Source organism: Prionailurus bengalensis, chromosome B4 (genome assembly GCF_016509475.1).
Source record: "Prionailurus bengalensis isolate Pbe53 chromosome B4, Fcat_Pben_1.1_paternal_pri, whole genome shotgun sequence".
Taxonomy (NCBI): domain Eukaryota; kingdom Metazoa; phylum Chordata; class Mammalia; order Carnivora; family Felidae; genus Prionailurus; species Prionailurus bengalensis.
The window spans coordinates 1,049,634-1,063,063 of NC_057358.1; the positions used below are offsets into that span (position 1 = coordinate 1,049,634).

At 43.5% G+C, this 13,430-nt stretch overlaps 1 protein-coding gene across 7 annotated transcripts in view; it reads left to right on the forward strand.

Moving 5' to 3' along the window:
* Nucleotides 1-5,769: 5,769 nt before the first annotated feature.
* The window catches only part of WDR37 (WD repeat domain 37), a 63,964-nt gene continuing 56,303 nt past the window's right edge, over nucleotides 5,770-13,430 (forward strand). For 2 of the 7 annotated variants that reach the window (XM_043562989.1, XM_043562990.1), the window contains exon 1: nucleotides 6,302-6,493. The gene's annotated coding sequence lies outside the window, so the exon portion shown is untranslated. Of the gene's footprint in view, nucleotides 5,976-6,299; nucleotides 6,494-13,430 lie in introns of those variants that run through there. The other 5 variants (XM_043562985.1, XM_043562984.1, XM_043562983.1 and 2 more) reach the window with 5 other exon arrangements.

A 13,430-nucleotide genomic window follows, 5' to 3' on the forward strand; every position in this document is an offset into this window, starting at 1 on the left:
TAAGTTGAATTTTAGCATGATTATTCAAATCTGTTTTTGGCAAAAAAAAATATTATCAGTTATTTTCTTTGTAGTGACAAGTTCACTTAGTTTTGTTTTGTTTTGTTGTTTTTTTTTTTAGAAAATGTCTGCAGAGGGGGCACCTGGGTGGCTCAGTTGGTTCAGTGTCTGACTGCAGCTCAGGTCATGATCTCACAGTTTGTGGGTTTGAGCCCCGCGTTGGGCTCTGTGCTGACAACTCAGGGCCTGGAACCTGCTTTGGATTCTGTGTCTCCCTCTCTCTCTGTTCCTCCCCTACTTGTGCTCTCTCTCTCTCTCTCTCTCTCTCAAAAATAAATAAAGAGTCAAAAAAAAAAAAAAAAAAAAAAAAGGAAACAAAATGTCTGCCAAATACCCTGGCTTTAGTAACCTTAATGTTACTCATTCTTCCCAGTAAAAATAGGGTTCTATGAAAAAAGTTCAGCCTGCAACCCATTCTCAGAGAAGCTTTTCCTCAAGACAACTATTGTAATTCAGGATGTAGCAAAAGTGCTTTATGTGTACTCCCTGTTTTGTTACATAGAGTATTAGATAAATACTGAAGAGTTCAGATTATTAAAATTAATATTTTTTACTGCTTCATCAAGGACATTGGTAAGTGCAATTGTTTTTTTACTGCATGTGCATGGTGATGAAGAATAGAGGGACTACTAGTACTGTTTGGTGGCATGGTCTTGGTAAGTGACAAGGTACTAGTTTTATCTCCCATCCTTCCCCCAAAGCTTCCTTTTGCACCATCAGTGTAAACATCAACACAGTGAAAATGGCAAATAACTTTTAGTGTTATTATGAAAATAATAAGAAGTCTGTGACTGGTAAATGGTAAGTAACTTTTAGTATTATTATGAAAATAATAATAAGAAGTCTGTGACTTCTTAAAAGTCTTGGAAATCCCTGGGGATCCGTGAGCCACACTTTGAGAACCATAGCCCTACGTCTACTACTTAGAAAGTCCTAGCAGACATAATAATGCACAAGCACACATTCCATTAGCCTTAGAGAATGATGTCACCACACATCATACAGTCTCTAGGAAAACTCTGCTGTGTGCTCAGGAGAGCATGAGGGTGAAAAAGGCAATTCACATCCTAGTACGAGGCAGAAATTCATTGTGCCCTAATGGAGCCTGGAAGGGTTTGGGGAGCCACAGGAGTCCATGGCCCACTGAATGATAACTGCAGGTGCATTGGAAGCCCCCTGATCTTGGACGACCTCAGTCCCTACCTGGGCTTCGCTGCTTGCTGCTGAGTAACGCTGTACTAGAACCTCTGGCCTTCTCACCTTTATCTGTGATTGAAGGTTAGATGGTCTTTATGTTCCCTTCTAGTGGAGATTTGCATTAGACACCCTGCTATGTGCTTTTTATGTCTATTACTTCACTTTATCCTTAAGAAAGTCTACAGGATGGTATCCTTACTTGTATGAAGAAACTGAAGTTCAGAGATGATGTACTTTTTTTTTTTTGGCTCCCTTTTATAACGCGACGAATGATGTGACCAAACACTCCAGACTTACTAACATACCACAGTATTTGCATTCCATCACTTTAACTTTGAAGATGTCAAGTTATGCAAAGTAATGACATCATACTGGGGGCAATCATGTCCCTATCAGGAAATCTTTATATATAAGCTTGATAGACACGAAGAGATGCAGAATTCAAAACATACAACAAAGGGAGCCCATATTACATTGTAAGTGTTTAGGCCTATCTATTCAGATCATATAGTTGTTTGGTTTTAAGTTCTGCTTTTTAGCAAAGTTCACTGTAGAGCTGTTTGAGTATTGGGTTTCTTGCATAGTTAATATTAACAAAAAGAGAGCTCAGCGTCTTGCTCTATTACCTTTGGCTGCTTTGCTAAATATATTGGAGTTCCTCTTCCCATAAATAACAATGCCTCAGTCAATGGCTGGGCACTGCTATTTTTAATAATGTGAATGCTCTTGGGTTACAAATTACGTGGTATTGATAAAGAAAAAAAGGACATCAGCTATGTGACTTGGAGACTGGTACAGAGCTACTCACGATATTTGTTCATTTATATGTACTTTTGATCAACAGAGTTTTCTAACCTCATTTGGAACAGGTTTATAGTACATGTTCGGTTGTTCATTAAGTAGAGTTTCCTAACATTTTTTACCTCAAATAATTCCCTCACTTTGTAAGAATCTGGGTTTCATGATGAGAACAATGCCGATTTGTTTTATTCAAACCCATGAGAACTGTGGTGCCTGGCTGGCTCAGTCGGTGGATGGACTGTGTAACTCCTGATCTTGGGGTGCTAAGTTCAAGCCCCACATCCTTACTTGTAAGTAAGGATTACTTACAAATTAAAAAACAAAACACCCATGAAAACCTTTCTTGACTTGAACCAAACATATTCCTAAAAACAGCTGGAAGACCAAAAATACACTCACTGTGAGATTAGAACAACTGTTCCTTTTCATTTAGCACATGGACAGCACACAAGGTAACAAGCTCTATTCAGGTAGAGAAAATATGGCAAGTATGTACTGGGTGAGACCTGATATAGAGACTAAGGTTTTGAAGTGAGAAACAGGTCAGTACCTGTTTACAGTGTCATGGATGAGGGACAGGTGACTTGGGTCAGGAAAACAGTACTGGTGAAGTTCCATGGTGTGGACTGGACCATTTGGTCCACGAACTGTGAATTAACTTTCCTCCTATCCTAGGGAGGGCAGGTATGGGTAGGAGAAAGGGACTGAGTAGTTGTTCAGGTGATTATATTCCAGCTGATCATGGTTTTCTCCTTTTTCTTGTACAGAACTGCATGCATCTGATAGATAAAAGGAATTGGAAAACTTGACCTCTGCCATTGAGGAGTCTATATATTTGGGAGAATACCCTTTAGCAAACTTCGTGTGTGTGTGTGTGTGCGCGCGCGCATACTATGTCCCAAGCACTGTTCCAAGTCATGGGACTGTAACAGTGAACAAGACAGAAAAAAATGACTGCTTTTAGGATTTACATTCGAGTAGGGGAAACAGTAAACAAACACACAAATAATGTCAAGAGGTGATAAGTACCATAAAGAAAAATAAAGTACGGTTAAGGGATGGACAATAACTATCTAAAAATAAATAAGGAAAACATCCCCAAGGTGGTGATGTTTGAGCAGAAATCTGAATGAAGTGCTAAATATGGTGTTCCTCAATAAAAAAATATTATATATATCACATGTAACACACATATAGGAAACAATTTGGTAATGATTATGAAGTAACATTACTCAACTAGCTCATACAGTATAACATAAACACCTAGGTGTTTGAGGCACAAATAAAATAATCGAGGATTAAACACATGGTCTAATACCCAACAAATCTTATCAACCTTATCAAACCATGCTTATATTGAATTTTATTAAATTCAGCTCTCTCTTTTTTTTTAAGTAGGCTTCACACTCAGCACAGAGCCTAACACAGGGCTTGGACTCATGACCCTGAGATCAAGACCTGAGCTGAGATCAAGAATCTGATGCTTAACTGAGCCATCCAGGTGCCCCTTTTCAGCTCTCTCCTGATGGGGGTAAATCATGTGCATCTTGCATGGGTGGGCTGGTGAGAAGGCAGAAAACTTGGTTTATGGGAAGGGTACTTCCTACAGCTTCTGCTGTAATTGGACTGTGTAATTGGATACCAGGATTGCAGTCACAACCTTCTACAATTTAGACTAGCTTTGTGTGTGTTTGTTTTTAATTACATGGAGAATCTATTTCAGGAGGCAGTGTGTTATGGGCCGAATTGTATCCCAAATCCCCAAATGCATTATGTTGGAAGTTCTAACTCCCAGAACCTAAGAATGTCATCATATTTGGAAAAAGGGTTGTTAAAAATATAATTCATTAAGGTGAAGTCATGGTGGCGGCAGAGGGACCCCTTAATCTAATATGACTGTAGAGAAAGAACGCCCATTGAGGAGACAGATCCTCACACAGGGAGAATGCCAGGTGAGGACTGCAGTTACGGCTGCCACAAGCCAAGGGGCGCCAGATTGCTGGCGAACCACCAGAAGCTAGGAGAGGCATAGACTCTCTCACAGCTCTCAGAAGGAAACGACCCTGACAACACCTTGATCTTGGACTTCGAGCCTCCAGACCTGAGACAATAAATTTCTATTGTTTAAGCCACCTAGTTTGTGGTATTTTGTTACAGTAGCCTCATCAGAGGAATATATGGTAGAAATGTGAGCTCTGATGTGGACCTGGATTTTAACCTAATCTTTGTTCCACTGAATACTAGCTTTTTGACCTGTGACAAGTAATTTTAACATTTTCATGCTAACCTAGAATTCAAGTTAGGATAATTTTTATTTTACTGTTTTGAGGGTTAAATAAATTATCAAACATGCGAAGTGCCTGGCGCACAGTAGGGCCTCAAAGTGTTGACTCCTTTCCATCGTTAGTTTTGTGACACCTCATTGATGCACTCATTTAGATATAGTGACTTTTATGGAATATATCAAAGAAAAAATATATCAAAGAAATATATATATCTTTGATATAAATATATCAAAGAAAAAAATTACCTCAATTGACAACATCCTAGGCTTCATTCAAACTAGATGCTGTGCAAAGTAAAACTGCATATAAGCATGTGAGTTCCCTGGAGATGGTTTTGTTCATAAAGCTTTTCTATCTGCTGCTATGCCCAGGAGAATGCCTTCTGCACATTAGGTGCTAAATAAAATTGTTATCTGACTATGTAGGGAACCAAAATTTGCCACCCCAAGATGTGCCACTTAGGCATGAAGACTATTTTGAGCTGTAAACAAGCAAAGATGAAAAGACTCAGAAACTCTGACAGCTTCTCCCTTCTCCCAAACTGCCTAAAAGATTTAAGACAGAAGACCTGTTCCAGGAAAGAAGCTATCACCACACAAGTTACTGTAGAATATGACCTAGCTATGGTGGACAGGGAGGAAACTAGCAAACTAATCAAAGTCCTCTCTGTTCCATTGTTTCTGGATGGCTCAGCAAACATTGCTTTCTTCCCTTTGAAGTCCCAGGCCCCTACCCCTTCTCCTTGGTTTCAGGATGACATAGGCATCTCATTTTCCCTGTCTTTAGAAGCTCTCATGTTTACGTGACTTCCTCGTGAATTAATAAATCATTACTAATTAAATTTTATATTTTCCTGCTAATCTGTCTCATGTCAGTTGAATTCTTTGACCAGCCAGAAGAACCCTGCAGAGTAGAGGAAAATCTCTCTTCCCTGTTAAATGTTTGCCACAACCTCCAAAAGTTTGAAACACTTAGTTTCTTACAGAATTCTTTCTTAGGGCTAAGCTTTTGCTACACTTAATGCATAAATAACTTCAGGATTTATTCTACATAATTTGTGGTTACTTGGATCTCCAAATACGTCAAATTTGTTTTTGGTGCAACATTCTCATCAGGGCTTCTTGAATTTGAATGGTGAGCTTTTGTGTTTAAAGGAAAGAGCAAGAATGTTGACCCACATATATGGAAAATGTTTCCACACTTCTGATTTAATCCAGGTAAGCTTTCAACGCCTAGGTAGAGCTGTCTGTAGAGCAGAGGATGGTCACCCGCCTAAGGACTCCAGTCTTCTGTCCCTTTTCCAGCCTAGACCAGAGACGACAAAGTCCCACCTTTTGCAGTGAGCAGCTGATTTTGTTTTTTCTTTTTAGCCAATGGCGAACAAATATTTCAGAAAGGAAAGCGGATGAGTCATCCTCTGCAGATGAGCTGCAATATTAATAGTTCTACCTCCACCGGGCGCCCGCGCGGACCAGCAGCCTCCTGCGTCTCGGCTGCGCGGGGAAGAGCCGCGCGAGGAACCGTGGGGCCGCGGGGAGCACGCGGGGCTGGACGGCCGCCAGCCCCCTCCACGGCCCGAGCCGATGGATGCGAACCTGTGGGGGCCCGGGACCCCCACGGGAGCCCGCCGCCGTGAGTACCGTGGGCCGCGCCGGTGTGAGCCCTGCCGGCGCCTCCCCGGCCGCGGCTAGGACCCTCGGGCCGCGCCTCCAGGCGAGCACCGGCCCCGCGGGGCCCGGGCACGCAGTCCCGGGGGCCGAGCCGCGCCCCCGCGTCCCCGCTGACCCGGGATCCCCACTCGCCCCGGCCCCGGCAGCGCGGGCGGACGCGGGACTTCCGGCGCGAGCAGAGGGAGGGGAGGGACTTCCGGCGGCCCGGGCCGAGGCGCCGGCCGCGGACGGGACTTCCGGCGCAGGGCGGAGGCTGTGTTGGGACTTCCGGCGGCCTGGGCGCGAGGCGAGGCCGGAGCTTCCGGCGGTGCCGGAAGTGCGGGGCGTCAGGGTGCCGGGTCGCGGGGCCGCGCCAGGGCGGAGACTTGGTGTCCAGCGTCTCCCAGTGTGTGTCGAGTGCCGCGAGGTTGAGAACGGACGGGCGGTAACACACGGCCCGGTTGTCATTGGGGGTCGGCGGGCTCGGCGGCGGCAGGACAGGTGAGTTCCGGGAGGTCATTTTCCTCCCGGGACTATGGCCCCGGTGCAGGCGGGCCGCGGTCTCCGAGCGGGGTTGGGGGCGTGCGGGTGGGGCCTGGCCTCCCCGCGCCCCCGCCGACTCCTCCCGAGCCCGCGCGCCCTGTTGCGGGGCGAGGGCTGGGGTCGGTCCGTTTCAGGGACCCCGGGCGTCCCCCTCGGTCTCCCCTCGGCTCCGCCGTCGGCAGGAGCTGAGAGGCCGGAGGTCCGGCCTCGTCCTAGGAGAGAGGCTTGTTGGGAAGTTTCCTTTATTCCGGTTCCAGCGGCCTCTAGGTTGTGACCTTTGGAGTGTCCCAGGAATAAAGCGGCGTCGAGGGGGGTCCCCCTCCTCCGCACACCCCTCTCGCTGGCATGGGTTCCTTGCGAGCGAGTGCTGGTGTCCGGATTCCTAGCGCAGCTCGAACGCGGTGCCTAGACGGGGTCCGGCCGAGGGGGAGTGGTGCCCAAGGACACGGGGAGTAGCGGACCCCGGCCACATTAAACACCCGCTGTGCGACATTTCCTGGCTTCGGTTTGTTATTGAGAAGGTCATGCTGTGTGTACGTGTGCCACGCGTTCTCGCGGAGCCCCCCGCACGACGCTGCTTCCTCTCCTCTCAGTCTCCTCTGGCACTTTGTTTCGGGGTAGCTCTGTTAGCCCGTTCATTTGTTTTGCACTTGCTCTTGAAAAACCTTGGCGGTTATTTTCCGGTCAGTGATGTCCCCCAGTTCAGTGTCTTTCACAGAAGTGAAAGCATGTATTCCGAGCCTTCATCTAGATCAATGGCAAAACAGTTTAGGCAGGTTGAGAACGATGACCGGTTTTTGGGGTTTCCCCTCTGCGTAGATACTGCTCAGCAGTTGGGTTTGGTGTTTCGTCCCGCGAGGAATGCAGGTCACAGGGCTTGAACCATAAAATGTCAGGAACTTTATTGAGCTTCTTGGGGAAATTCAGTCACATTTTACACTTTCACTTTCTTTTTATTTTTTCTAAAAGACATGCCTATTTTATTTTTTTTGGAGAGAGAACGCACACAAGCAGAGGAGGGGGAAAAGGGGGGGCGGGGAGAGAGAGAAAAGGAAGGAAGGAAGAAAAGAAAGAAAATCTTTAGCAGGGAGAGAGAGAGAGAGAAAGAAAGAAAGAAAGAAAGAAAGAAAGAAAGAAAGAAAGAAAAAGAAAAAAAGGAAAGAAAAAATCTTTAGCAGGTTCCACACCCAGCCTGAAGCCCATTGCAGGGCTGGATCCCACGACCCCGGGATCAGGACCTGAGATGAAATCAAGAGTCGGACACTTTGACTGACTGAGCCACCCAGGCGCCCCTCGCGTTTTATACTTTTAAGTGCCACACAGAGATTACATTTTTTGACCATGCTTTTGCATATGATTAGCATTCATGAAATTAACTACTCAAGTGTTCTTTTCTTGCTGAAAGAAAATGTTTAAAAGTCCCAGTGGATATGTATACAGTTGTGAGTAATGTTTTGTAAATGGGGTAATACGCATGTGACAGCATGTGACAAGGGCAGGAGAGTTTATATTAAATACGTGTATTTGCATGGTGGGACAGGGAGGTTGGAGTTTTGGAGGGAACTTCCAAACTTAGTCATACTTCCTTGAAAAAAATGTTTCAAAAACTAGGAGGGTTAGGGCACCTGGCTGGTTCAGTTAGTTGGTAGAGAGGGCGACTCTTAATCTCTGGGTCGTGAGTTCATGTCCCATGCTTGAAGAAGTAGGATTTTTTTTTTTTCGTAAGCCTTGTTAATGTGGTCTGCCCTTTAATAATGGTTAATGTGAATATTTTGAAGAAAAGTAATTATCTTTTGGAATTTCAGGCTTTTGTTTTTGTTTGCATTTAGGTAAAACGACATTACCTTTAACGTTGATTATAACAGATAATTTTTAGAGTGAAGAAGTTTTTTTCTCATTTACAGTTTTTTTTTTTTTTTCCTTTCTCTGCCCCTCCCAGAGTTCTATGACTACTTCAGTAAAGTGTTTGGCCTATTAAATAGTTGGGAACCGTACCTCAGGGATGTTGGACATTAGTGGCTGTTTTTACCGATCCGTGTGAGCCTCACACCAAACCTTCGTGGTAGTTTTCCATCTGTTACCAGTGTCTCTCCAGTACTTTCCATCTGCACTTCCTTCCTTGTCTAGCTTGCCTTGTCTAGCTTGGATTCCATGCTATATCACTTCAATATTCCTTTTTCAAACACCTGCAGCTTCCTTGCCTCTCTCTCCATGATCTCAACCTGAAAAATCCTTAAACTTTTCAAGCATTTCTGTAAAGTTGATACTAATACTGACTTATGCTGAGGTGAAGGCAATACATACTTTGGTCCCCGAGCCAGACTGGGCCGTGTTCTCCTCCAGGAGGGTCTGGTGCGGAAGGAAGGGGTGTTGGCACCAGCGAAGACTGCTGGAGGAGGTGGAGGATGTGAATGAAGAGGACGAGAGCAAATTTTAGAGAAGGTTCAGGGAGAAAATTGTGATGGGAAGATTATCAATGGGAAAAGAGAAGAGACTTAAAGGAAGCTAGAAGGACTGGAGGAACCTACCAGTGCAGTTCTGGGAGCCTGGTGGATGTGGCTGTGGAAGCGAGCGGAAGAGGCCGAATCTGAATCGGCCGGGTAATCTGGGTGCTGATAACACCGTGACTAGCACTGCCCTTCGAGATGGCTTCTCACAAAGCTTTGAAAGTTACTAAGGGATAAACATTGCTCAGGGTGAGAAATCTCCATTCGATGCCAGGTTTTGGAGAGCCAGAGCCTGTTCCGCATTTGTGGTTTATAATTGTTTGAAGTGTATATAGTTGGTTGGAAATTGGTATGTGTGAAAAGATTACCAGGATATGGACTATTTGGTGAAGTGACAGAAGCAAGCAGAGCCCAGAACAACACCACGTGGGGAGGAGGGAGCTTAAAGCTCCAGTGAAAGGCAGAGGGTGAAGATTTTTAAGTTAGTTGAATAGAAGACTGCTTATTTCCTGCTGAGAGTACAGAGTTGGAAAGCCAGTGGTATGACACTTGAGAGAGAAAATCATTGATTCAGAACCTACGACTTTGAGGGGTGCCCATCCAGCTCAGTCTGTAGAGCATGTGACTTCTGATCTCAGGGTCATGAGTTCAAGCCTCACGTTTGGTGTAGATATGATTAAAAAAAAAAAAACAAAAAAAAAAAACAAGAAAAAACCCAAAAACCAGAACACCTACAACTTTGAGGTGAAAGGAGGGTTGATCTTGCAGTTTTTGCATGTCTATAACCAACTTGTAGAATCTTTGAAATGCATTAACTTTCCAGCATATACTTACCAGAATGATTCCACTGATTCAGGTTTTCAGAGAGGAAAGAAACACCCTTTACTGTTTTATTTACTTGATTGAAATGTGTAAAGATAAAATCTTATTTCTCTGAGGCTCTCTCAGGACCGATTTCACAGGGGTTTGATATTTTTCTTCCTTTACAAAATACCAGGTGAGATGCTTAATGAGGTTATTAATTTAATGTGTAATCACTGAAAAACAATTCTGTCTCCCTATATTTCTATGAAGAATATAATTTCGGAGTAAGATTCCATTAAGTCAGTTTGATTTCTTGGCCAATTTTTTTTTTTCGTAGATGGCACAGTTAACTAATTCCTAAATGTTTCCATTAAGAAAAATTACTGAGAGGTGCCTGGCTGGCTCAGTGGGAAGGGCTTGTGAGTCTTGATCTTGGGGTCCTGAGTTCAAGCTCAACGTGGGGTGTAGAGATTACTTAAATAAAACTTTGAAAAAATAATGAATTACTGAAATACTCTTAAGTGGGATCATGTGACTTGTTTAACAGTTTAATTTTGTTACATTCAAATTTATGAAATTTATCATCAGTGTAATCTTTGTGTATATAAAAATCTGCTTATACAGGTTCTGCCGTTATTTTTCTTTACGTCTTTATTTCAACTATCTCTAATTTCTCAAATTTTCAAACCTAAATTTCATTAAAAATTTTATTCTTTCAGGTACCTGGATGGCTCATTTGGTTAAGCATCCAACTTTGGCTCAGGTCATGATCTCACGGTTCACAGGTTCAAGCCCTGTGTTGGGCTCGGTGCTGACAACTCAGAGCCCGGAGCCTGCTTTGGGTTCTGTGTCTTCCTCTCTTTCTGCCCTTCCCCCGCTCATTCTCATTCTCTCTCTCTCTCTCTCTCTCTCTCTCTCTCTGTCCCTCTATCTCTCTTTCTTAAAAATAAACATTTGAAAAATTTGTTAAAAAAACACTTTTTTTTTTTTTTTACTATTCATTTTTGAGAGACAGAGAAAGACAGCACAAGCAGGGGAGGGGTGGTAGAGAGAGAGGGAGACACAGAATGCGAAGCAGGCTCCAGGCTCCAAGCTATTAGCACAGAGCCCGACGGGCTCAAACTCACAAACCGAGAGGTCGTGACCTGAGCCGAAGTCGCATGCACAACCAACTGAGCCACCCAGGCGCCCCTGAAAAATTTGTTTTTAATTTTTCAGTCAGAAATAATTTTTCTGCATGGCATTTAAGGGAGTGCCAGTTCTATTATGTGTTGTTTCTCTCTCTCAGTAGTGTTCGTTGTAAACTCTTTTTTTTCCTTCTTGTTAAAAAAGTGATGTTTGGTAAGGCGTTGGGTCCGGAGGCCCGATGGAGTCCAGATGCCCATTTTTACTTTCAGTGTAGACCTCTCCCAGATTTATAAATGCAGGCCAGTTCTCATCTCCAGACTTAAGTACCTCCTTCCTCCTTTGTGTTCTAAATATTTCAAAGGCAATTTTTGCAAACATAAAATGTTCCATGTTTAGGTCTTGATTTCTTCTCCTGGTCTGCTTCCTCATCTCAATAATCTGATACTTGTTTCACCTACTTCTTACCTCAGAAATGAAGGCTGTTCTTGACCTCTCTCTACGCACCCACCCTCCACACCCCAGTCCATTCATGTACCCTCTAATTTTAAGGATCATAATTAATTGCCTGGACTATTTTATTAACTTCCTAACTGCTCCATTCTTAGTCATCTGATTTTTCTACATGTTTCCCACACACCAGCAAGAGTGATTTTTAATGCAAATCTAGTGTCTCTTATTTAACACTTTGAAGTGGCTTCATTTTTGTTTTAGGATAAAATGTAAACATGAACAGAATCTAAGCCTCCCTCTCCCACTTACCTTGTACCATTCTCTCCATTGTTTGCAATGTTTTAGCCACGTTATCTTTTTTTTTTAGTGTCTCTGATAAACTAATCTTATTCCCAGCTCTGGGCATTTGCACATGCTGTTCCTGTTCCTGGAATACCCACTCCTCTGTTTTCCACATGGTTAACACTAATTCTTCAGTCTCAATTTAAATGTCAGTTTCTCAGAAAAGTCTTCCTAACTCTTCAGCCGGTATCTTTTTTTTTTCCTCATAATATCTGTCTGTGTCTTTCACACAAATATAAACACTCATCCCAGTTTATAATTTCTGTAATAGATTATGAGATTATATTTAAGGTCTGTCTTAGAACTCTAAGTAACCTGAAAGTACAGACCAAGTCTGTTTAGTTTACTGCCATATTCCCAGTACCTAGTATATTTATGAACTTGAAGATTATTTGATGAATGACTTAATGAAATAAATGCTGTTGCTATCCCTGCTTTACAGGTGATGGAATGAAGCTTTAGGAAGGTGGTTAAGTAAGTTGGCAGAGATTACACAGCTTAGTGGCGGATGTAGTGCTCTTTCATTCACTTACACATTCATCAAATCTTTGGGGATGTACTTACGGCAGGCAATGTGGTGGGACCCATGGGCAGTAGCGAGCCAAAATAATGTTCCAGTCCTCCTGGTGTTGATGGTGCCGTGGGGGAAACACTCATTAAGTGAGTAAACCACAAAGGTGGTGAGGGTCATGCGGTGCTGCGACTGGCAGTGGTCGGAGGAAGCTGTTTTGACAAGGTAACATTTGAGCTGCGGCTTCATGACAAAAAAGCCAGTGCTTTGAAGAGTTGACGGGAGGGGTTTGCGTGGCTATAAAACTCACATTCTTAACTGTGGTGCTCTTCGCTGGATTTTATTCTGAGTAGGTGTTTAGCTCAGCGGCTCATTTATATCCATTTTATTCCACATAGTGTGTGAAATGGCAAAACCAGTTCCATTCACTGACACTTTTTTTAGGGAAGCAGAATGGTATTCATTGTATAGCCAGAATTGGTAAATGGAGTGAGGTGTGATGGATGAAAGATGGCTACAAACTCTTTCTCATTCTTTTTGTTTCAGGAGGTTAAGTCTGTTAGTCCTCCACTTGAGTCTGGGTTGGCCTCGTGACTTGCTTTGACACATAGAATATCCAAAAAAGTGAGGGAAGTAGAAGATTAAAAAAAAAAAAACAAATGAAAATTTTGGAGACAAAAAATACAGTAATCTTATTTCTACGTGTCCTTTTTAATATTACTTTATTTTTATTTTAACATTTACTTATTTTGGAGATACAGCGCGAGTGAGGGAGGGTCAGAGAAACAGGGAGACAGGATCCAAAGTGGGCTCTGTATTGACAGCAGAGAGCTTGATGTGGGGCTCGAACTCATGAACTGTGAGATCATGACCTGAGCTGAAGTTAGACGCTTAACCGACCAAGCCACCCAAACACCCCTTATTTATTTCTATTTTATTAAAAAAAATTTTTTTTTAACGTTTTTTATTTATTTTTGAGACAGAGACAGAGCATGAGCAGGGGAGGGGCAGAGAGAGAGGGAGACACAGAATCCGAAGCAGGCTCCAGGCTCTGAGCTGTCAGCACAGAGCCTTGATGCGGGGCTCAAACTCATAGACTGTGAGATCATGACCTGAGCTGAAGTGGGATGCTTAACTGACTGAGCCACCCAGGCGCCCCTATTTATTTCTGTTTTAGAGAGAGCATGAGCTGGGGAGAGGCAGATGGGGAGAG